This window comes from Anomaloglossus baeobatrachus, chromosome 1 (genome assembly GCF_048569485.1).
Source record: "Anomaloglossus baeobatrachus isolate aAnoBae1 chromosome 1, aAnoBae1.hap1, whole genome shotgun sequence".
Classification (NCBI taxonomy): domain Eukaryota; kingdom Metazoa; phylum Chordata; class Amphibia; order Anura; family Aromobatidae; genus Anomaloglossus; species Anomaloglossus baeobatrachus.
Genome location: NC_134353.1, coordinates 695,779,079 through 695,804,997, shown reverse-complemented (window position 1 = coordinate 695,804,997; position 25,919 = coordinate 695,779,079). Strand labels below are relative to the sequence as shown.

At 50.4% G+C, this 25,919-nt stretch overlaps 1 long non-coding RNA gene across 1 annotated transcript; it reads right to left on the bottom strand.

Annotated features, from left to right (window-relative positions):
- Positions 1–11,182: 11,182 nt before the first annotated feature.
- On the bottom strand, positions 11,183–16,526 carry LOC142298211 (uncharacterized). The gene is made up of 2 exons (XR_012752427.1): positions 16,154–16,526; positions 11,183–11,645 (listed from the first exon to the last, which is right to left on the bottom strand). It is a non-coding gene; the product is annotated as an uncharacterized LOC142298211 (long non-coding RNA).
- Between the last annotated feature and the right edge of the window lie 9,393 nt (positions 16,527–25,919).

Sequence of the window (25,919 nt, the reverse complement as noted above, 5' to 3'; positions counted from 1 at the left end):
CTGGCATCCACCTGAACATGGGTAAAATATGTGATATGTTGCATTGCTGCATTTTGTGTTAGGGGATAACCAGGTTTCACTTTGTACTTTGCTATTGCAATAATTGTTGTAATTCCCCTGCCTCCATAGCAGTATGCACCTTAATTCCTATTTGACACTCCGAACGCCCACATGGTAATTATGTCTTGGATATGTGGACTATATGTCTTGAATGATGGTAACCTATGTGAGGCCTTCTTCTTATAAGTGTCATAGGATATTGTAATCTTCCCATGGTTAGTATTGGACCTTAGTGTTTCTTGTCAGGATTCCCTCTTGTTTAAACCTATATATGAATTATATGTTATTTAACATGATGTATTTATAATCTTGCTGAATAAATCTTTTTGGAAAAAATAAAAAAAACTTTTTAATGCAAGATTCTAGCTTTGACGCATTTTTATATGTGTAGACTATGATTCCCAGTCTTTCTCTGGTTTAATATTGTCGCAACTTGGGTTTAGTCGTTTGGATTAAGCAATGATTCTACATTTTGTCCTTTTTTGTTATATTTATGTCTATTTATATAGATGTTGAATATGGTTGTGCTCAGGCCTCAGCCCTGTCTGACCCCATGGCCCTGTCGGAAGAAGGCCGTCCTCTTCCTATTCACCTTCACGCTGCACCGGTTCTCAGTGTATGAGCTCTTGATCACGTCGTAGGTTCTGCCACCTATTCCACTCTCCAGACGTTTCAGGAACAGGCCTGGATGCCACACTGAGTCAAATGCCTTTTTGAAGTCCACGAAACATGCAAATATTTTCCCGTTTTTTGCCGTGGACGTGGGGCTTGATGAGGCATTGCAGGGTGTAGATGTGATCGGTGCTGCGGTGGTTTGCCATGAACCCAGCTTGTCTTCTGCTGAGGATGTCACCCTGGGTGAGGAAGGCGATAATCCTTTTATTAATGATGCTGTTAAACAGTTTTCCCAGAATGCTGTTGACACAGATCCCTCTGTAGTTTGCTGGGTCATATCGGTCTCCATTCTTGTAGATGGGCGTTATCAGAGCTTGATTCCAGCTTTGAGGGAAGTAGCCGGCACTCAGGACGTGGGTGAATAGTTTTGCCACTGCTGCATGAATGTCTGGGGAACTGTATTTGATCATCTCAGGCAGGATGCCGTCACTGCCCGCGGCCTTTTTACATTTTAGCAGTTTGATTCTGTCTTTTATTTCCAGCACACTGATTGGTATGTCCAGAGGATTTTGAAAGTCCTTGATTGTCTCCTCCATGTCCCTCAATTTAGTCATTAGATGCTCTTGTTCTGGGGTTAGGTCTTCTTCTGAGATGTTCTTGTAGAGGCCCTTGAAGTAGCTGTGCCAGATGTTGCCATTTTGAATGTGGAGTGTGCTTTGCTTGGGATTTGTACCGATATGGCTCCATGTCTCCCAGAATGAGTTGTCCTGGAGGGAGTCTTCAAGCTGCTGCAGTTTGTGGGAGATGTGCTTTTGTTTTTTCTTTTTGAGGGTTCGCTTGTATTGCCTCTGTAGGGTGTCATGGACCGCTCTTAGCTCCTTGTTGTCGGGGTCTCTGTGTTTTTGATTTGAGACTACCCTTAGGGAGTTGCGCAGTGCCTTGCATTCTTTGTCAAACTATTTTTGGCCTTGTTTATTTGTAGGTCTCTTGGAGTTGGTCCTTCTGAGGTCTGCTAGCTCTGCCATGGTAAATAGGCCTCTTCTCTCTCTCTCTCTCTCCTCTCTCTCTCCTCTCGCTCTCTCTCCCTCCCTCTCTTCTCTTTTTTTCTCTCTCTTTTTTCTCTTCTTTCTCTCTCTCAGACCTGGCGATGATCAACTGATGCGGTCACCTGACAGCATCAGCTGACACTATAAGTCGAGCAGTGAGGCCGGCTTTTTACTGCCCGGCCGGCTAAACTATCAGATGATGCTGTCGGACAGGAGTCTGCACTGAAGTGTCTAGTTTTTAGGGGTTTTTTTGCACTGATGCATCAGCTGATTGTATAAAAGCCGTTTATACAATCAGCTGTTGTGTCATGTGATTCAGGCACTTGAACCTGACACATCATCTGATTGCTTTGCTTTCCAGCAAACTGATCAGATGATATTGGATCCAGATTGGACGGCGCGGGACCCTTGACCCAGGATTACTGCGGAGGGAGGTTCTTTTTTTCAATAAAGATGGAGTCACTAATTGTGTTGTGTTTTATTTCTAATAAAAATATTTTTCTGTGTGTTGTTTTTTTTATCTGTACTAGAAATGCATGGTGGCCATATCTAATATTGTCGTGATACCATGAATTTCGGGCTTAGGGCCAGTTGATAATATAAAGCTAGCACTAACCCCATTATTACCCAGCGAACCACCCATCACCAGGGCAGCTGGAAGAGTTGGATACAGCGCTAGAAGATGGCGCTTCTATGAAAGCGCCATTTTCTGGGATGGCTGCGGACTACAATTCGCAGCAGGGATGCCCAGAAAGCTTTGGCACCCTGAGCTGCGAATTTCAATCACCAGCTGCCTAGCTGTATCTGGCTTGACACAAAAATTGGGCGAAGCCCAAGTCATTTTTTTTTTATTTGTTTCATGAAATTCATGAAATAATTAAAAAAAAAAAAAAGGGCTTCCCTATATTTTTGATTCCCAGCCGGGTACAAATAGGCAGCTGACCCAACCCCCAGCTGTTTTTTGTACCCGGCTGGGAACTAAAAAAATAGGGAAGCCCTTTTTATTAATTATTTCACGAATTTCATGAAATAATTAAAAAAAATCGACATAAGCTTCGCCCTATTTTTGTATCCAGCCAGGTACAACTAGGCAGCTGGGGATTGGAATCCGCAGCACAGATTGGCCCGAGCTTTCTGGGCCCCTCTGCTGTGAATTGCAGTCGGCAGCCGCCCCAGCAAATGGCGCTTTCATAGAAGCGCCATCATCTGGCACTGTATCCAACTCTTCCAGCAGCCCTGAAGCCGGGTGGCTTGCTGGGTAATAATGGGTTAATACTACCTTTGTTTTACTAGCTAGTATTAAGCCAGAGATTCTTAATGTCAGGCAAGTTTGACCCGGCCATTAAAAATCTCCAATAAAGGGTTAAAAAAAAGACACCACACAGAGAAAAAATACTTTAATAGAAATAAATACACAGACACACTTAGAAACTCCATGTTTATTACTCCCTCTCACCCCTCCACGATCCTGCTCTTCTGTCTTCTTTCTCCTTCAATCCATGCAGCTCTGCTACATCAGACAGCACAGCATGGGAGGAAGACGCTGCTGCTCTCCCGTGCAGTCTATTCACTCAGTGAGTGAGCAGAAGCTGCGTGCTGTAAGCGGTGACGTCACCGCTGGCAGGCAGGTTGCTATAGCAACGGTGATCTCCGTTATTCACCGGCTGTGGCAGCCAGTCCTTGAATGTGGGCTGACTCTGTAAAGAGCGCCCACATGCAGGAACGGGGAAGCCAACCATGTGGCAGAGCATTTCGCCGGTACACGGAGATGCTGGAACGATCACCGCGTACCGGAGAGATGCACTGACATGACCTAGCATGACGTCTAGCCATGTGACCAGTCTGTAGCCAATGAGATAATGGACACGTGACTGGTCACATGCTTTTTTTGACATCACGGAAGGTCCTATCATCAGTGCTGGTTACCGGGAGGACGCAGCGATTATCGGAACGAAAAGCGGCGGGAGACAGAGTGCAGGACGCATCGCGAGGACCTTTAAGAGTTATGGCAATGGTTATTAACTGTATGTATACATGAATAATGTGTTTTTATGTGTTTGTGGTTGCCTGCCATTGTTTTCAATGGGGTTTGAGAGGTTCGTCGAACGTTCGTCGAACGGAGCCTCCGTTCGACAAACCGAACCGAACTCGAGCCTTAAGAGATTCGCTCATCTCTAGTCAGCACAGAGCAGTGCGGTGACGTCACTACTGCGTGCCACTTTGCTAAAATGTCGGAGTGGCAGAACAGTGGACACACGCTGAGGAGACTGGGGCAGTGAGGGAATGAAGAGAAGTGAGTATATTTGTGTATTTAAAAAGGACGGCCTGAGGACTATGGGGAAGCATACTACTATATGGGGGTTGCAAAATAGTATATGGGGGCTGCATATAACTATATGTTGGCACACAATATTATATTGGGGCACCCAATATGGTGGTGCACTTTATGGGGGCTGCATACTAGTATATGGCGGAATATAAAGGGTGCATACTGTTATATGGAGGAATATAAGGGGTGTATACTACTATATGGAGGAATATAAGGGGTGTATTATACTATATGGAGGAATATTAGGGGTGCATAATACTATATGAAGGATCCCTTTTACATGGACTATAGGGGTGCATTATAAATGGAGGACTATGGGGCTGCATAATCCAATATGAAGGACTATGGAGTGCATTATAATACATATATGACTATGGGGGTTGCATTATATGGAGGACTAATGGAGTTACCTTATACATGGACTATAGGGGTGCATTATATATAGAGGATTATGGGGCTGCAAAATACAATATGAAGGACACCTTATACATGGAATGCGAGGGTGCATTATACATGGAGAACTATGGGGCTGCATAATACAATATGAAGAACTATGGGGCTGCGTTATAATACATATTGGACTATGGGGGCTGCAGTATATGAGGACTAATGGCGTTACCTTATACATGGACCATAGGGCTGCATTAGAATACATGAAAGACTATGGGGTGAATAATACAATATGAAGGACTATGGGGACTGCATTATAATACATATGGGACTATGGAGGTGCAGTATATTATACAGAGGACTATGGTGTACAGTATAATACATGGAGGACTATGTGGTGCAGTATAATATACGGAGGACTATGGGGTGCAGTCTAATACATGGAGGACTATGGGGTGCAGTATAATATACGGAGGACTATGGGGTGCAGTCTAATACATGGAGGACTATGGGGAGCAGTATAATATACGGAGGACTATGGGGTGCAGTATAATACATGGAGGACTATTGAGTGAAGTATAATATATAGAGTGCTATGGGGTGAATTATACATAGATGACTATGGGGTGCAGTATATACAGGACTATGGGGTTCAGTATAATATATGGAGGACTTTGGAGGCTGCATTATAATACATGGAGTACTATGGGAGTTCATTATATAGTAATACATGGACTACTATGGGGGCTGAATTATAATATATGCAGGATTATGGGGGCTGCATTGTTATACATGGAGGCCTATGGGGTCTGCATTATAATACATGGTGAGCTGTGGGGTGCATTATAATACATGCATGACTATGGGGGCTGCATTACAATATACTGTATGAAGGCCTATTAGGGCTACCTTATCCATGGACTACGGGGGTGCATTATAAAACATGACGGACTATGGCAGTGCATTATAATACATGCAGGACTATGGTGGCTGCATTATAATATATGGAGGACTATGGGGTGCAGTATAATATATGGACGACTATGGGAGTTTTATTATAATAATTGGAGGGCTATGAGAGCTACCTTATACATAGAGGACTATGGGGGTGCATTATAATATATGGAGAACTGTGGTAGTTGTATTATAAAAATTGGAGGGCTATGAGAGCTACCTTATACATGGAGGACTATGGGGGTGCATTATAATATATGGAGGACTATGGGAGTTGTATTATAATAATTGGAGGGCTATGAGAGCTACCTTATACATGGAGGAACTATGGGAAATGCATTATAATACAATGGGGCACATTCTAATAAAATAAAGGGTTACGTGGAACCAATATACTATATGGAAGGCTATGTATGTGGGAGTCATTATAGTATTTGGAGAACTATATATATGAGGGGCACAAAGACACAAGCTTGGGATGGGAAAGTTTCGTGCTGATGGAAAGAGGCTCTTTCCCGCAGCACCCAGCTTTCCGATACTCTGATATGGGAAAGCTGGGTGCTGAGGGAAAGATGAATATCAGAGCATAGGGATGCTGGGTCCTGAGGACAAGATGGATATTAGAACATAGTAAAGCTGGGTGATGATAGAAAGAAGGATTTCAGATCATGGGAAACCTGGGTGCTGAGGGAAAGAGCCAAGCGTTAACGTCATTATCCTGTACCCAAAATGTTGGTGTCATTATCCCATACCCCAAGTGTCGGTGCATTATTCCGTACCCCGTGTGTCTGTGTTGGGGGGGCGGGGGCAGGTCCAAACTTTGCAGTGTGGCCCATCAAACTCTAGTTACAGCACTGCTCAGTACAGAGATGACTAGATCGCAGTTGTTGCACTGAGGTTCATGATTTCTGGGCACTGTACTGTCTATAAGGCCAGAGTCACACTGGCGTACGACTTGACAAAATCTCGCATTGCACTCGGCTTCATGTTAGACAATGATGCAGCTCAGATTTGCGATCTTTTCTTTAGGCCTAAAACACACTTCCGCAAAAAAAACGTCCGTGTGACACGGTCCGTTTTTCGGGTCCGTGTTCCGTTTTTTTGGGGCGTTTCTCTGGTACGTATGGCATCCGTGGTGATGGCGTATGCGAGCCGTGTGTGCGTGTGGAATGTCCGTATTGACATAAAATACGTACGTGTGCCGTCCGTTTTTAAAGGCCCGCATTCTTACCCAATTAACGTTGTTAATCATTCATCATGAGATCCTGGTGTTTTTGTTTGCCATCAATTGACCTGATAGATTGGTAACAAGTGTTTCAGATTTTGTGATTAAAAACGGACACGGACGATACGTGCTGAACACGGACATACTCCGTGTGCGGTCCGTGCAGGCACGGACCCATAGACTACAGCGAGTCCGTGCCTGCATGCTGCCGGCCAAAAACGGACATGTTGTCCGTGTAGAAAAGCGCACACACGTATTTACCACACGGACACACGTTCCGTGTGATTTTATGTGTGTGCGCCATCTACCATTGAATCACATGGGTCTCCGTGTCTCCAGTACGTGCAAATACGTACCGCACACGTACAAAAAAAACGGATGTGTGTTGCGGGTCTTAGTCACAATCGGACTGAGGAAAAATGGCAGCATATTGCGATTGCAGGGAGTCTGGACTCACTTGCACTCATACAAGTCTATGGGTGCGTGTGAAACATCGCACTGCCCTCGGATGACATCTGGATACACGCAGAGACAACTAATGGAGAAGATGGAGATTAATCCCTCCCTCTCCCCTACACCTGTGATCCGATCACTGTATAATGACACTCGACTCACACTCACAGCAGAACCTGATCCAAGTGCCATTAGCATACCTCATCCGATGCCTTATGCTAGTGTGGCTCTGGCCTAAGGAAAACCCTCTGAACAGTAACTCCATTCTATCTCACTACAGAGGTGACTAGATCGGAGTTGCTGCACTGAGGCTCATGGTTTCTGAGCTCACAGTACTGTCTATAAGGACGGCCTCACCCAGTCCATGCATTGTGTTCCTAGATTGTACTGACGTTCATAGATGTTTGAATAAGCCCTTATACAGATTACATGAAGGCTCCCATACACAGGGCTAAAGTCGCCCGGATCAGACAACAATCTTGTTGAGGAGGACATTTACATCAAATACTTAATTAACCTTTTGACAAGGGATTGTGGGAAATATATCGATTTGCCTTACATAATTCAGGTTTCAGATCATATACATGACACAGATATAAAGATGGCCACCATTTCCTGTTATCCACACCTTGCTTGGAATGCAAGGAATGTCCAGATGAAAGAAGACCACCATATAAGGGAAGACCCCTGGTCAAGCTAGAAGACCAACCCACAGATCAGATGACACCACAGACCAAACCATCAGCATGGATCCACTAAATGACGTCCCTCCCATCGTCATGGTTTCATCCACTGGAGTCAGACCTGCCCATCAACAGCAACACGGATCTCCCCATTGGCTAGCCCATGAACTGTCCCACTAAATGGGCATATCTGAACTTGTGTACGCCCCTAGCCTATATCAAGAGGATGCATGAGTCTCCTCTGTCTGTTTTGGTGCCTTTTCTACTGTGACCAAGAAGAGATTACACATCCGACTGTGTCTGGTGTGGATTCTTTTATGCATGCACTTGGACCATATCAATTCGGCCAGGCAGTAGGCAACTAGTGATCTCTGGTTAAGAGTTCACCTTAACAATCTGATGTGTATGGGGGCTTCCCGACTTACCTCGAGAATGGATGTCGAGGGAGGGAAGGAACCGGCGTGTTTGAATTCCACTTGTTGATCCTTTTGTTCTCTTGAAATATTATCCACCCCCAGAGGAGGCGACATCTGCTCTCAGATAGGGAACACAAGAACATTTGGCCGAGCACTCCTGTATGTGATAGGAGAGAGCTGTCGGCCAAATGATTGTAGGGATTGTTTACGGGCCTTAAAGGGATTGTTTAGTGAAAACAAGTTATCACCTCTCCATGGGCAAGGTGATCACCTGCTGATCAGTGTCCGATCACTGGGACCCGCACCGATTGGAAAACAGGGAATTTTTATCCATACGTTTCAGGTATGTGTGACATCCATTTTTAACACGGATGCCACATGTACTCATGTTATTCTATGGTGTGCCTCACACATGCATGTTTTCACATGGACCGTGTGGCCCCACATTTCCCTGCACGCAGACATGTCCGTTTTTTCTCCAGCAGCACGGGTGTCACACTGATGTGATCCGTATGACCCGTACAGGAGAAAATACGTGTCTACGAAATAAAAAAATAATTTTATGCTCCCTTGTCTCCAGCCCTGCTGTCACTTGCTTCTGATCCCCGCTCATTATACTCAATGAATATGCACTGCACAGAGGACCTGGAAGCAGCACCAGAGTCACTAGTGCCAGGGACAGCATCGCTGGGGACAGGTGAGTATCCAAGGAACTCTGATATCCTGACGACACCCACGCTAATGCGGGTGTAGTGACAGTGACTTCACGGGTTCATCAAAGTTCATTGGGTACTCAGATGAACCCATGACGTTACTGCCGTGACACCCACAACACCGCGGATGTCACAGGTGTATCATCAGGATGTCAGAGTTCATTGTGAACTCAGATTTAACCCGTGACATCACTGCCACACCCGCACACATACTGCTGAGGTCGTCCCTACGGTGACCTGAGCTCACCTTATGAGATGCAGGTCACCGAACGGAAGCATACACAGCAGTGTGTGTGCGCTCCCACAATCAATGAGGAACGATCGGTTCTCCATTGAATGTGACAGCAGTATAGGATCGACATGGCCGCCCCAATTGGATTTCGGCAGACCAGAATTAGGGCTTTGCTAGAGAAATAAATTGGAAAAGAGGGTGTCTCGTCTTTATTTATTGAATGATTCTTTTTATGTCTTTTGAGGTTTGGTTTTGGGGAATGTCATGGGACCTCTCCATGGATTACGGCGGAATTTTCATTTATAAAAATCAAATAAATTGGTGAATGAGGGCAGAGTCGGAGTTTGTTTGTTCAAATAAAAACTTTGTTATTCTTATTTCAACTACTGGATTACTAATGGCAGTGTCTGCTAGATGCCACCCATTACTAATACCAAGGCTTGATACCAGCTGGAGCTGGCATCAACCCTACATATATTACCCCATTTGCTATCACACCAGCGCAACGGGAAGAGCAGAGTCCAGCACCAGAATTGGCGCCTCTAATGGATGTTCCACTTTTCAGGCGTCTGTGGGCTCCTATTGTAAGGGCTCATGCGCACGTAACTGCTGAATATTCTGCAGTGATTTGACAACGCATGTGCGTGTCAAATCACTGCATAATGTACGCCATTTTTTTGTTAAAAAAAAGCCGATTTCATGCGTACGGGGATGCTGCCCCCACCATAGACAGAGTGGGAGCTGCATCCATAGCGCACGGAATAATTGACATGCTGCTTTTATGAACGCACGGATTTGGGTCAAAATTTTAGCACCCAAATCGCTGTGTTAAAAAAAAAAAAGCAATGTGCGCACGTCTCATGCCCAATTACATAGATCGGGCAGTGAACACAGGACGCATGCATTTATACTGCAGTGCTAAACGCAGCGTAAATGCATGTAAGTACGCAACGTGCGCATGAGCCCTTAGGCTGGAAAGGGCCAAATAACCATGGCCCTTACCACCCTAACAATATCCCCCAGTTGTCTGCTGTACCATGGCTGTTTTTTAGTAAAATGGAGGGGACCCCACATTTTTTTTTAAATCTAAAAATTTGAAAAATAAGCATGGGATCCACACTTTTTCATAACCAGCCAAGGTACAGCAGACAACTGCGGGTTGCCTGTAGCTGCTGCTGTTCCTGTGCTCTAGACATGAAAATTGGGGGGACCCCGCGTCATTTATTTATTTTTTTAAATTACAAAATAAAAATAGTGTAAAACAGCTGGTCAAGCTGACTATCTCTATATCACTATTCTATCTGTTCTATTTAATCTTTATATATGTATTTATAATTTTTCAGGCTTTACAAAAAAAAAAAAAAAACCAAAAAAAACCATTAATTTCAGTGTCTTACTTTTTTTACCGATACAACACGGACGACCATACCGGCACGTGTGACTTGCAACTGTTTAAACACGGACATCTGAAAGGGGCCTTATGGATACCCATCTACTGTATGTACTATTGTTTTGTGTTGTTTCAAATTATGATTTTCTCCTCAGAGGCTAAAAATACTTAAACTTTCTAAGGCATATTGTTACCCCTCTGTAAAATATGTAGTGTGACCTCTGCCAAAGCCTGTCCTATGGAACAGCGGTGGCACCAGCTTCAGACCCTCAGCGACTTACATCCCTTTAAATAAAAAAAAAAAAAAATAAAAAAAAAAAAAAAAAAGAAGAAGGTTTCGCCCCAAACGACCTGAATCAGGTGGTGTGAGCCTCATGGAGTTATGTTGCCACAAAAAGAGGGAAACCCTGAGAAACAGGACTGGGGCTAAGAAGATCAGGGGCTGCTAAAGACAGAAAATACATTGTCAGCGAGATCTGAACAATTTACTGTGGTTCTACATGTGAGGACTGGAAGTTACCTACAGCAATGTGTGAACACAGCCCGATACAGATCCAACCGGCAGCGACTGATAACTAATGTCACACCGAGCTTTATCAATATAGAAATGAACATTCAGCCCATACGTCTAGAACAGTTTTATTAAAACAAGTATCAATAATTGTAACAAAAGGAGAAATATTTATAGTTTTATTTTTATAGAGAACATTCATTCCATGCTGCACATGGGAACGGGTAACACAAAATACAGATATAAATTACAGTGAATAAACCAATCCTGACAGACGGGTACAGCGGGGAGCGGACCCTGCCCTCAGGGGCTACAGTCTACAGGGGAATGGGGAGGAGACAGTAGGTCGGGGATACAAATATATACTGTAACAATCAACTTAACAAATCAATACGTATAATAAAGCCATGTTGGACATCGGCAACAATGAATGAAAAAAAATCTTTTGTATCCAAGTCCCGTGCGTTTTAGGTGTAAAAATTGTATTTCACCATTTACCATAAAAATCCTCTTGCTGAATACATGGGAGGACACAGGAGGTGTTATGTGGATTACACCTCACTGTTCTCTCGGTCTCTAAAGGTGGGACGACGGGGGGCAATTACACCCAGATGCCAGTAGTCACAAACTGTATTTGAAAAACAAAGGGAAAAGATTAATAACACAGTTCCCTGTGCGAGCCCTCCTCCCCAACATGCAACACGGCCCCCTGCTCAGCACGCCCTGCAAGCCCCCTCCCTCCAACATGCAGCCTCTCCCACTGCGACCCTCCACCCCGACGTGCAGCCTCTCCCCCTGCAACCACCCCGACGTGCAGCCTCTCCCCCTGCGACGACCCCCCCCCCCCGACGTGCAGCCTCTCCCCCTGCGACCCCCCCTGACGTGCAGCCTCTCCCCCTGCGACCCCCCCTGACGTGCAGCCTCTCCCTGCGAGCCCCCCCAACGTGCAGTGTCTCTCCCTGCGAGCCCCCCAATGTGCAGCCTCTCCCCCTGCGAGCCCCCCCCCAACGTGCAACACTGCCCCCTGCCCAGCTCGAGCACCCCCAACGTGCAACACAGCCCCCTGCCCAGCACGAGCCCCCCCCCCCCAACGTGCAACATTGCCCCCTACCTAGTGCACCCTGCAAGGCCCCCCAAAGTGCAACACAGCCCCCTGCAAGCCACCAAAAGTTCGGCGTCACACCCTACCTAGTGCGAGGCCCACTAAAATGTGCATCCTCTCCCTGCGAGCCCCACCAAAGATGGAGCGTCGCCCCCTGCCCAGTGCGAGCCTCCCAAACGTGCATCGCCCCCTGCAAGCCCCCCAAATGTGCAGTATAGCCCCCTGCCCAGTGCGAACCTCCCAAACACGCTTCCCCACGAGCCCCCCCCCCAACACGCCGCCCCCCCCGCTGCCCAGCGAGCCTCCCCCGCCACGCAAGAGCCCCCGCATAGCGCCCCCCCCCTGCCCAGCGAGAGCCCCCGGGGGCACTGCGGGGGCTCTCGCTGGGCAGCGGCGGGCGGAGCATTGGGGGGGGGCTCGCACTGGACAGGGGGCTATACTGCACATTTGGGGGGGCTTGCAGGGGGCGATGCACGTTTGGGAAGCTCGCACTGGGCAGGGGGCGACGCTGCACGTCTGGGGGGGCTCGCTCTGGGCAGGGGGCAGTGTTGCACTTTGGGGGGGCTTGCAGGGTGCACTAAGCAGGGGGCAACGTTGCATGTTGGGGGGGCTCGCAGGGAGAGAGACTGCACGTCGGGGAGGGGCTGTTCAGATCTTGCTGACAGTTTATTTTCTGTTTTTAGCAGCCCCTAATCCTCTTATGCAAGGGCTCTCGCTGGGCAGCGGGGGGCTCTCGCTGGGCAGCGGGGGGCTCTCGCTGGGCAGCGAGAGCCCCCGCAACGCGCCCCGCTGCCCAGCGAGAGCCCCCGCACCGCTGCCCCGCGAGAGCCCCCGCAACACGCACCGCTGCCCCGCTGCCCAGCGAGAGCCCCCACAACACGCACCGCTGCCCAGGGAGAGCCCCCACAACACGCACCGTTACCCCCCTGCCCAGGGAGAGCCCCCACCAAACGTGCAGCGTCACCCCCTGCCCAGTGCGAGCCCCCATCAAACGTGCAGAGTCACCCCCTGCCCAGTGCCAGCCCCCATTAAACTTGCAGCATCACCCCCTGCCCAGTACGAGCCCCCCCTCACAACGTGCGTCGCCCCATACCCAGAGCGAGCCCCCCCCCCCCTCACAACGTGCAGCGTCGCCCCCTGCCCGCCTCCCAAACGTGCATCGCCCCTGGCAGGCCCCCCCAAATGTACAGCCCCCCCAAGGCATCGCCCCCCACTGCCCAGCGAGCTTCCCCCCCACCAACGCGCCGCCCCCCGCTGCCCAGCGAGCCCTCACTGGGGGGCGGCGCGAGGGCTCTCGCTGGGCAGCTAGTTTGGGAGGCTCGCAATGGGTGACGCTGCACGTTGTGGGGGGGGGGCTCGCACTGGGCAGAGGGCGACGCTGCACGTTGTGGGGGGGGGGGGGCTCGCACTGGGCAGAGGGCGACGCTGCACGTTGTGGGGGGGGGCTCGCACTGGGCAGAGGGCGACGCTGCACGTTGTGGGGTTGGGCTCGCACTGGGCAGAGGGCGACGCTGCACGTTGTGGGGGGGGGGCTCGCACTGGGCAGAGGGCGACGCTGCACGTTGTGGGGGGAGGGCTCGCACTGGGCAGAGGGCGACGCTGCACGTTGTGGGGGGAGGGCTCGCACTGGGCAGAGGGCGACGCTGCACGTTGTGGGGGGGGGGCTCGCACTGGGCAGAGGGCGACGCTGCACGTTGTGGGGGGGGGCTCGCACTGGGCAGAGGGCGACGCTGCACGTTGTGGGGGGGGGCTCGCACTGGAGAGAGGCCGCCCGCTGGGGGCTCGCAGGGAGAGAGGACGCCCGCTGGGGGCTCGCAGGGAGAGAGGCCGCCCGCTGGGGGCTCGCAGGGAGAGAGGCCGCCCGCTGGGGGCTCGCAGGGAGAGAGGCCGCCCGCTGGGGGCTCGCAGGGAGAGAGGCCGCCCGCTGGGGGCTCGCAGGGAGAGAGGCCGCCCGCTGGGGGCTCGCAGGGAGAGAGGCCGCCCGCTGGGGGCTCGCAGGGAGAGAGGCCGCCCGCTGGGGGCTCGCAGGGAGAGAGGCCGCCCGCTGGGGGCTCGCAGGGAGAGAGGCCGCCCGCTGGGGGCTCGCAGGGAGAGAGGCCGCCCGCTGGGGGCTCGCAGGGAGAGAGGCCGCCCGCTGGGGGCTCGCAGGGAGAGAGGCCGCACGCTGGGGGCTCGCAGGGAGAGAGGCCGCACGTTGGGGGCTCGCAGGGAGAGAGGCTGCACGTTGGGGGCTCGCAGGGAGAGAGGCTGCACGTTGGGGAGGGGGGGGGATGTTCAGAACTCGCTGACAGTTTATTTTCTGTCTTTAGCAGCCCCTGATCCTCTTATGCGGGCGCTCTCGCTGGGCAGCGTGGGGCGCTGCGGGGGCTCTCGCTGGGCAGCAAGGGGAGGGGGGGGGGGCACTGCGGGGGCTCTCGCTGGGCAGCGGGGGGGGGGGGCGCTGCGGGGGCTCTCGCTGGGCAGCGGGGGGGGGGGGGCGCTGCAGGGGCGCTGCGGGGGCTCTTGCTGGGCAGCAGGGGGGGGGGCGGCGCTGGGCAGCGGGGGGCTCGCCCCCCGCAGCCCCGCGAGAGCCCCCACAACACGCACCACTGCCCCGCGAGAGCCCCCCCAAACGTGCAGCGTCACCCTCCGCGAGCCCCCCCCCAAACGTGCAGCGTCACCCCCTGGCCACCGCGAGCCCCCCAGACGTGCAGCGTCCCCCCCTGGCCACCGCGAGCCCCCCAGACGTGCAGCGTCCCCCCATGGCCAACGCGAGCCCCCCAGACGTGCAGCGTCACCCCATGGCCACCGCGAGCCCCCCAGACGTGCAGCGTCACCCCATGGCCACCGCGAGCCCCCCAGACGTGCAGCGTCACCCCCTGGCCACCGCGAGCCCCCCAAACGTGCAGCGTCACCCTCTGGCCACCGCGAGCCCCCCAAACGTGCAGGGGCACCCCCTGGCCACCGCGAGCCCCCCAAACGTGCAGGGGCACCCCCTGGCCACCGCGAGCCCCTAAAACATGCAACGTCGCCCCCTACATGCCCCCCAAACATGCAGCCTCACCCCCTGGCCAGTGCGAGCCCCCCAAACATGCAGCTTCGCCTCCTGCAAGCCCCCCAAACATGCAGCGTCATCCCCTGGCCAGTGCGAGCCCCCCAAACGTGGAGCGTCGCTCCCCGGCCAGTGCGAGCCCCCCAAACGTGGAGCGTCGCTCCCCGGCCAGTGCGAGCCCCCCAAACGTGGAGCGTCGCTCCCCGGCCAGTGCGAGCCCCCCAAACGTGGAGCGTCGCTCCCCGGCCAGTGCGAGCCCCCCAAACGTGGAGCGTCGCTCCCCGGCCAGTGCGAGCCCCCCAAACGTGGAGCGTCGCTCCCCGGCCAGTGCGAGCCCCCCAAACGTGGAGCATCGCTCCACGGCCAGTGCGAGCCCCCCAAACGTGGAGCATCGCTCCCCGGCCAGTGCGAGCCCCCCCAAACGTGGAGCATCGCTCCCCGGCCAGTGCGAGCCCCCCCAAACGTGGAGCATCGCTCCCCGGCCAGTGCGAGCCCCCCCAAACGTGGAGCGTCGCTCCCCGGCCAGTGCGAGCCCCCCCAAACGTGGAGCGTCGCTCCCCGGCCAGTGCGAGCCCCCCCAAACGTGGAGCGTCGCTCCCCGGCCAGTGCAAGCCCCCCAAACGTGGAGCGTCGCTCCCCGGCCAGTGCAAGCCCCCCAAACGTGGAGCATCGCTCCCCGGCCAGTGCGAGCCCCCCAAACGTGGAGCATCGCTCCCCGGCCAGTGCGAGCCCCCCACAAACGTGGAGCATCGCTCCCCGGCCAGTGCGAGCCCCCCACAAACATGCAGCGTCGCCGCCAGCCCAGTGTGAACCCCCCCAAACGTGCAGCTTCACCCCCTTTCCAGTGCAAGCCCTCTCCAAACGTGCAACGTCGCCCCCCCGGCCAGTGCGAGCCCCCCCAAACGTGCAGCGTCGCCTCCTGCCTAGAGTAACCCCCACATTCCTTATGAAAGCCTCCACAGCATCACCCCCTGCTCCGTGTAACCCCCCATAAGACACGTACCTTATTGAAGCCTGAGATATCCACGAGCTGCAGCCCCCAACACAGACAGGAGACGCTGCTCTGTGCCCCCAACATCCAGACTGAGCCCCCAGAGCTATAACTAATGAGGAAAAGCTGAATATTCTCCACCTCAGGGTCAGGATCCGTCCGTCCTGCACAGAGGAGCCCGAGAAGTGCTGCTTCCCGCCCACAGATCTGCACGGCACTGAGGAAGCCCCGCCCCTTCCGGTGACATCATGATTTCATGAAATCACTCCTCCCCCTCAAAAAATCAACTCTGATCTAGCCTCTACCTAAGGCGTAGGTGCCGGTTAGGGTACCATTTTAAAGAGACGGTCCATCTTAGGGCTTTAATTAGCAGAAAGCAGCAAAATATGATTGTGATATCCAGTCATGTTAGCGCAATCCTGTCAGCCAATCAGTGAGCTCCAGCGCTACCTCCCGCCAGGCATGCTGGGACGAGCTCGCCGGATGGGATGCTGGCTGTCAGCAAGCTGGTCTCCATGGCGACGGACCTTGGTGTGTAAACACACGTGCCAGTCACCTGGTATCTCCACCGTGTACCGCCATGTGGTGCCCGTCACCTGGTATCTCCACTGTGTACTGCCATGTGGTGCCCGTCACCTGGTATCTCCACCGTGTACCGCCATGTGGTGCCCGTCACCTGGTATCTCCACTGTGTACTGCCATGTGGTGCACGTCACCTGGTATCTCCACCGTGTACTGCCATGTGGTGCCCGTCACCTGGTATCTCCACTGTGTACTGCCATGTGGTGCCCGTCACCTGGTATCTCCACCGTGTACTGCCATGTGGTGCACGTCACCTGGTATCTCCACCGTGTACTGCCATGTGGTGCACGTCACCTGGTATCTCCACCGTGTACTGCCATGTGGTGCACGTCACCTGGTATCTCCACTGTGTACTGCCATGTGGTGCACGTCACCTGGTATCTCCACCGTGTACTGCCATGTGGTGCACGTCACCTGGTATCTCCACTGTGTACTGCCATGTGGTGCACGTCACCTGATATCTCCACTGTGTACTGCCATGTGGTGCCAGTCACCTGGTATCTCCACTGTGTACTGCCATGTGGTGCACGTCACCTGGTATCTCCACTGTGTACTGCCATGTGGTGCACGTCACCTGGTATCTCCACCGTGTACTGCCATGTGGTGCCCGTCACCTGGTATCTCCACTGTGTACTGCCATGTAGTGCCCGTCACCTGGTATCTCCACTGTGTACTGCCATGTAGTGCCCGTCACCTGGTATCTCCACTTTGTACTGCCATGTGGTGCCCGTCACCTGATATCTCCACTGTGTACTGCCATGTGGTGCCCGTCACCTGGTATCTCCACTGTGTACTGCCATGTGGTGCCCGTCACCTGATATCTCCACTGTGTACTGCCATGTGGTGCCCGTCACCTGGTATCTCCACTGTGTACTGCCATGTGGTGCCCGTCACCTGGTATCTCCACTGTGTACTGCCATGTGGTGCCAGTCACCTGGTATCTCCACCGTGTACTGCCATGTGGTGCCAGTCACCTGGTATCTCCACCGTGTACCGCCATGTGGTGCCCGTCACCTGATATCTCCACTGTGTACTGCCATGTGGTGCCCGTCACCTGGTATCTCCACCGTGTACTGCCATGTGGTGCCCGTCACCTGATATCTCCACTGTGTACTGCCATGTGGTGCCAGTCACCTGGTATCTCCACTGTGTACTGCCATGTGGTGCCAGTCACCTGGTATCTCCTCCGTGTACTGCCATGTGGTGCCCGTCACCTGGTATCTCCACTGTGTACTGCCATGTAGTGCCCGTCACCTGGTATCTCCACTGTGTACTGCCATGTGGTGCCAGTCACCTGGTATCTCCACTGTGTACTGCCATGTAGTGCCCGTCACCTGGTATCTCCACTGTGTACTGCCATGTAGTGCCCGTCACCTGGTATCTCCACTTTGTACTGCCATGTGGTGCCCGTCACCTGATATCTCCACTGTGTACTGCCATGTGGTGCCCGTCACCTGGTATCTCCACTGTGTACTGCCATGTGGTGCCCGTCACCTGATATCTCCACTGTGTACTGCCATGTGGTGCCCGTCACCTGGTATCTCCACTGTGTACTGCCATGTGGTGCCCGTCACCTGGTATCTCCACTGTGTACTGCCATGTGGTGCCAGTCACCTGGTATCTCCACCGTGTACTGCCATGTGGTGCCAGTCACCTGGTATCTCCACCGTGTACCGCCATGTGGTGCCCGTCACCTGATATCTCCACTGTGTACTGCCATGTGGTGCCCGTCACCTGGTATCTCCACCGTGTACTGCCATGTGGTGCCCGTCACCTGATATCTCCACTGTGTACTGCCATGTGGTGCCAGTCACCTGGTATCTCCACTGTGTACTGCCATGTGGTGCCAGTCACCTGGTATCTCCTCCGTGTACTGCCATGTGGTGCCCGTCACCTGGTATCTCCACTGTGTACTGCCATGTAGTGCCCGTCACCTGGTATCTCCACTGTGTACTGCCATGTGGTGCCAGTCACCTGGTATCTCCACCGTGTACCGCCATGTGGTGCCCGTCACCTGATATCTCCACTGTGTACTGCCATGTGGTGCCCGTCACCTGGTATCTCCACCGTGTACTGCCATGTGGTGCCCGTCACCTGGTATCTCCACCGTGTACTGCCATGTGGTGCCCGTCACCTGGTATCTCCACCGTGTACCGTCATGTGGTGCCAAGTCACCTGGTATCTCCACCGTGTACCGTCATGTGGTGCCAGTCACCTGGTATCTCCACCGTGTACCGCCATGTGGTGCCCGTCACCTGGTATCTCCACCGTGTACCGCCATGTGGTGCCAGTCACCTGGTATCTCCACCGTGTACCGTCATGTGGTGCCAGTCACCTGGTATCTCCACCGTGTACCGTCATGTGGTGCCAGTCACCTGGTATCTCCACCGTGTACCGCCATGTGGTGCCCGTCACCTGGTATCTTCACCGTGTACCGCCATGTGGTGCCCGTCACCTGGTATCTCCACCGTGTACCGCCATGTGGTGCCCGTCACCTGGTATCTCCACCGTGTACCGCCATGTGGTGCCCGTCACCTGGTATCTCCACTGTGTATCGCCATGTGGTGCCCGTCACCTGGTATCTCCACTATGTACCGCCATGTGGTGCCCATCACCTGGTATCTCCACTGTGTATCGCCATATGGTGCCCGTCACCTGGTATCTGCACCGTGTACCGCCGTGTGGTGCCAGTCACCGGATATCTCCACCGTGTATCGCCGTGTGGTGCCCATCACCTGGTATCTACTGTGTACCGCCATGTGGTGCCTGTCCAGGACACTCATCATACCAGGGGCAATTTCATCACTGTCCTATACAGTTCCTGGAATTACCTAATACAAGCCTATTTCTATTTCATTCCTAGGGTGCAGCTGCCACTTGCAAACAGACGTGTTCACCTGCAGGCACAAAGGACTGTGTGTTTGCAGGAACACCTATTTACCCCTGAAGGTGGCCATGACTTTTGGCATCATGCGATATCTGCCAGCCATTACAGCAGTGTCTTTACAATGGCACTTGTCTGGGGATGGGATCAGAAATGAGCAAATCGAGCTGTAATCACATTCACTACAAAGCCAATTCTTACTAAAACCGCTCCACCCAAGAGCCACATTGCTGGATGCTTGGAAGGCAGGGAAAAATGGCAATCATAACCTAAAAAACACACATTATAGGCCCCTGACTTGTTACATCTCCGCTGCTGCTCCCTGATCCTCTGTGCTGGCTGTCATTGCTGAGGTCCACGTGGTTACAAAGGGAGGAGGGGGCTAACCCAAGTAAAGCTGGGTTCACACACGACAACGCTGTTACGTCACCATTTCCTGTGACGTAACAGCGACCGTAGATGATTGCTAGTTGGCTGTCAAACATGTAATTTTAAGCAGCGACGGAGCAGCGATCATAGCGACCTCGAAGGTCGCGTTGTGCGGTGTCACTCGCGTCGCTGTGCGACGACTGAGACCTTGATAGAGGCGTGGTGTTTACCCCTAGACATGTTTTGCGTTGCCTCTTTTTAAGCCCCTCTGTTCCGATTGGTGATCGCTACAGCGCCTTTGTGTTGCCTTTTTTCACGCCCCTCTATTCCGATTGGTTATCACTACAGCGGCGCCTCATTGGGTGACCATGGCAAACAAAGGAAGACGCAGTAGTGCATTCATTCATTCTATTTCATTTCATTCAGATCCACAAAGAACGACACACTAGCAACACCAGACAGAGACTCTCCGACGTGGAACAAAGAATGGAACTTAAAGAATGAAATCACTGTAACGCCTTCGGCAAGGTACCCAATCGGAACGCTGTTGTAACCACCAATCGGAGTCGTCGGGGCGTTGCAAAATACACCGCAAAAACATGCCCTTGTCCTGCCTTCAGTCCTACGTCACTGCCTTCAGCGTCGTCGCTGCTGCGGTGTCAAACACAAGGATGCTGAGCTTATCATCATGGCGCAGCGGGATAGCAGCAATCAAAAAATGACCTGGAATATTCAAGAGCGAGCAGCGATCTCGCAGCAGGGGTCTGATCGTTATGTGTCTCACACAGCGACGTCGCTGTTGAGGTCGTTGCTACGTCACAGAAAACGGCGACTTAACAGCGATCTCGTTGTCGTCGCTGTGTGAGACACCACCTTAAGTGACGGTATGGGGGGAACCCAAGTGAGTGACGAATGGGGGGGGAAACCCGAGTAAGTGACGAATGGGGGGGGGGGGTAACCCGAGTAAGTGACGAATGGGGGGGGTAACCCAAGTAAGTGACGAATGGGGGGGGTAACCCAAGTAAGTGACGAATGGGGGGGCGGTAACCCAAGTAAGTGACGAATATGGGGGGTAAACCAAGTAAGTGACGAATGGGGGGGTAACCCAACTAAGTGGCGGTGGGGGGTTACCCAACTAGTGACGAGGCGGAAACCCAACTAAGTTACGTGGGTCTGCTGGAACCCAAGTAAGTGACAGTCGTTGCATGTCTCGTGGGCATTAGCATTAGGAGACCTGCACAGAGGAGATATGAGGGCGATTGGTGTAATGCGTTTAACACTTTCCTCCCCATTTATTATGCATTGAAGTTTGGTGAAACTTGTCTTTAAACACCACCAAATGGAATCTGCCTTGAATGAATTTTCACGAGATCCACTTGCATCTAGTAGGGATGTACGCAGAAGCACGTGACCAATCAGATCTTGAGGGTGTTTTGGAAACAAAAGGCAAAATTGTAATGACTAGCTGATTGGGCCAGAGCTTTCCCCAAAATGCCCTGTCCAGTAGGGTGTTCGTGGTATGTAGTAGATAGTATCTGTAAAAAGTGGTCCAAGATGTGAGAACAAATGACAAGGACATGGATGCCAAAGGTGCATAGAGTGGTATGAGTATGAGAACGGGACCATCCAGCTATGAAAGGTGTGCTGGATGGTCATAATGAGGATGTTTGGGGGTACAACTGCAAAATGGGAAGAAGGCAAACTGGCCAAGGTAATGTGATGTTCTGCTGGGAAACCATGGAGGTTTCTTTCATATCCACCTAAACAGTAATGTAGACTACACACTCCGTCATGGCAGAAGCCACTTTCAGCAGAATAACGTGTTCTGCCACACTGCAAATATTGTTCAGGAACGTTAAGAGAGATCAAGACATTATCTTGGCTTCCAAATGTTCACGATCTGCAAACAAGGGTGATACTTGAGTGTCCCCACTTACAACCTACAGGACCCTGGAAAGAGTTTTTGAATAACCAAACTATTTACATTGCTGAGGAGTGTAGTAAAAGACAAGTCCCCTTACCATCCAAAAATAGGTATTCTGCGGCTGAGAAATGACCTTTTGAATCTTTATGTAAATAGTCAAGTGCAAGAGCTGCATTTTTACCACTTTCTATACATGATATATTGAGCCATTATTGATATAACTACTTTGGCCTAACCTCATCCTTGTCTGTGACCCCATTAGGTCTAAACTAAGATGAAATTGTCATATGTATGGTTTCATTTAGTCTAATTATATGGTATTTTCTTTAAATTATGTGCACCCCATACATCCCACTCGTATGCTTACATTTTCACTTTGACTTAATTGATAGCAGATTCTTGATTTGTGTGGATAGATAATACTAGCATATTTCACTGCTTAATAGCACTTTTACATACTAGTATTTATATTACCATTTCTATCTCACTGTATCAGATTTTGGATAAATTGTATTTACAGTGCCTTGCAAAAGTATTCAGCTCCCTTGAATTTTTCAACCTTTTCCCACATTTCAGGCTTCAAACTTAAAGATAAAAATGTTAATGTTATGGTGAAGAATCAACAAGTGGGACACAATTGTGAAGGTGAACGAAACTTATTGTTTATTTTAAACTTTTTTTTTTAAAAAAAAAAATAACTGAAAATTGGGGCGTGCAATATTATTCGTCCCCTTTACTTTCAGTGCAGCAAACTCACTCCAGAAGTTCATTGAGGATCTCTGAATGATCCAATGTTGTCCTAAATGACTGATGATGATAAATATAATCCACCTGTGTGTAATCAAGTCTCCGTATAAATGCACCTGCTCTGTGATAGTCTTTGTTCTGTTCAAAGCGCAGATAGCATCATAAAGACCAAGGAACATAACAGGCAGGTCCGTGATACTGTTGTGGAGAAGTTTAAAGCCGGATTTGGATACAAAAAGATTTCCAAAACTTTAAACATCTGAAGGAGCACTGTGCAAGCGATCATATTGAAATGGAAGGAGTATCATACTACTGCAAATCTACCAAGACCCGGCCGTCCATCCAAACTTTCATCTCAAACATGGAGAAGACTGATCAGAGATGCAGCCAAGAGGCCCATGATCACTCTGGATGAACTGCAGAGATCTACAGCTGAGGTGGGAGAGTCTGTCCATAGGACAACAATCAGTCATACACTGCACAAATCTGGCCTTTATGGAAGAGTGGCAAGAAGAAAGCCATTTCTCAAAGATATCCATAGAAAGTGTCGTTTAAAGTTTGCCACAAGCCACCTGGGAGACACACCAAACATGTGGAAGAAGGTGCTCTGGTCAGATGAAACCAAAATCGAACTATTTGGGCACAACGCCAAACGATATGTTTGGCGTAAAAGCAACACAGTTCATCACCCTGATCACACCATCCCCTCTGTCAAACATGGTGGTGGCAGCATCATGGTTTGGACCTGCTTTTCTTCAGCAGGGGCAGGGAAGATGGTTAAAATTGATGGGAAGGTGGATGGGGCGAAATACAGGACCATTCTTGAAGAAAACCTGTTGGAGTCTGCAAAAGACCTGAGACTGGGACGGAGATTTGTCTTTCAACAAGAAAATGATCCCGAACATAACGCAAAATCTACAATGGAATGGTTCACATATAAACGTATCCAGGTGTTAGAATGGCCAAGTGAAAGTCCAGACCTGAATCCAATCGAGAATCTGTGGAAAGAGCTGAAAACTGCTGTTCACAAACGCTCTCCATCCAACCTCACTCAGCTCCAGCTATTTGCAAAGGAAGAATGGGCTAGTATTTCAGTCTCTCGATGTGCAAAACTGATAGACACATACCCCAAGCGACTTGCAGCTGTAATCACAGCAAAAGGTGGCGCTACAAAGTATTAACTTAAAGGGGACGAATAATATTGCACGCCCCAATTTTCAGTTTATTATTTTTTATAAAAGTTTAACATAAGCAATACATTTCATTCAACTTCACAATTGTGTCCCACTTTTTGTTGTTTCTTCACCATAAAATTTTAAATTTTTATCTTTCTGTTTGAAGCCTGAAATGTGGGAAAAGGTTGAAAAATTCAAGGGGCCGAATACTTTTGCAAGGCACTGTTTACATCGACTAGCTTATATGTGAGTTGTGCCTGGCCCATTGAGGATTGGGGTTAGCCTTATTATGGACATTCCCACCCTCCCCAACTTTTTTTTTTCTTTTTATTGTAGACTACGTGGTCTTTTAATTGTTTTTAAATGTCTATCAGGTTTTTTTGTTTTATGCTAATAAGTTAATATACTTTTGTGGTGATCCCGGTCTTCTGTGAATACTTTTCTTTTCTGCATTACTTTTTCAAGTATACATTTGGTATGATCCCTGATTATTTGTAGTGTCCGTTTCTCTTTGCTCTAAGGCTCACAGCTAGAGAGGGAAATACAACTGATGATCAGTACTCCGCATTAACCCACGGACTGCCTGGCTGGGCGACGCCACAAGTCCCAGCTATATACTATACTGCATCACACTGCAGCGCCACCTAGAGCCAGTAGGGCATATTTCAGAAATGGATGTAACAATAGGAGACTAACAATTTTACAATATACACTGCAGTACATCTTATAGGCAATCAAAAATTCTAAAGTTCAAGTCTGATATAGGATAATTAAAATAAAATATATAAAAATTTGAATTAAACATATTTTTTAAGGTTTTTCTACCTTGTTTAAACATTTTTCCCCAAATATAAATAGCAAAATATAACTCATGAAATGAATGAACATATTTGGTGTTGCAGCATGTGTAATTTCCAAAACTAGTAGTTTATAAAAATATTTATATCATATGGTGGACACAAATAAAGAAAAAAAAAAATTTGATGTGTTTTTCCGCTGCCACACTTTCCACGAAAACTGAAATATCACGTGAGCAAAACATCATTGAAGACTCGCTCATACATATAATATGGAGCAACGCAATGCGAGAAAATCTCACATTGCACTCAGACCAATGTTAGTCAATGATACAGAGCAGATCTACGAGTTTTTTTCCTCATTATAATCGGACTTAAATAAAAATAAATCACAGCATGCTGCGTATGGCAGTGTGTCTCGGATCACGCTCACTTATACAAGTCTATGGGTGCGTGTGAAACACAACTGATGACATCCGAGTGCAGTGCGCAGGACATTACAACTGTGACTGGTGTAGGAGGCCTGGTGAAGAGGGAGGGTAATTACTTAGCTTTGTTAAGCCCAGGGTCCTTACTGGGCCTCCTTCATCACCGGGCTCCAGTCACAGCCGTAGCAGAGGGGCCCGGCAGTGTCGCTTCAGCCACTACACAACACATCGCTAAGTTGCTGGCAAAGAGCTTTACAGGCATCGCATGCAAATTAGCTATGTGCTGCAGGCAAGGTGAGCAGAGCGCCGCTGCGTCATCCGGCCCAGAGCGCAGCAGTGTGATGAGGTCATCACTCTGCGACCCAGTGGCGGACAAATAGCCTGTGCAGGGCCCAGGGGTGGGGGGGGGCTCTCACAACTATTTTGTATGCCCATCACTTAGTGTGCTGCTACATTAAGTGTAGGGCTGTGCTGAGGGTGAGCTATCGTTAAGCGGGGACGGCATAATGTATTCATAGGGTGCCAACCTCCACGGTCAGGTAGGTGTAGTCTATGGAATCCGTTCTGGGGCCCTCCCCCTCTGAGGTATATATTGATTAATTTTGTTGCAAATTTATATTGCGCTCTGTGTTTTAATTAAATAAATAAAGTTATTGTTTTAAAGGGAATTTGATTTGTTTCTAGACTTTAATACCCCTTTTTGGTTATTGAAATTTGTTTGTTGTTTAATGAAATGTCATCATATCCGCCAATGGTGTTTTATGTATCAAATTTACAGGCTTTAAATTTAAGCCCCTGCCTTCTGTCATATTCTCACCTTCCGGTGGCTTCACCTTTTACCGATGCCCCTTCTGTTCTGAGGCACCACCTTG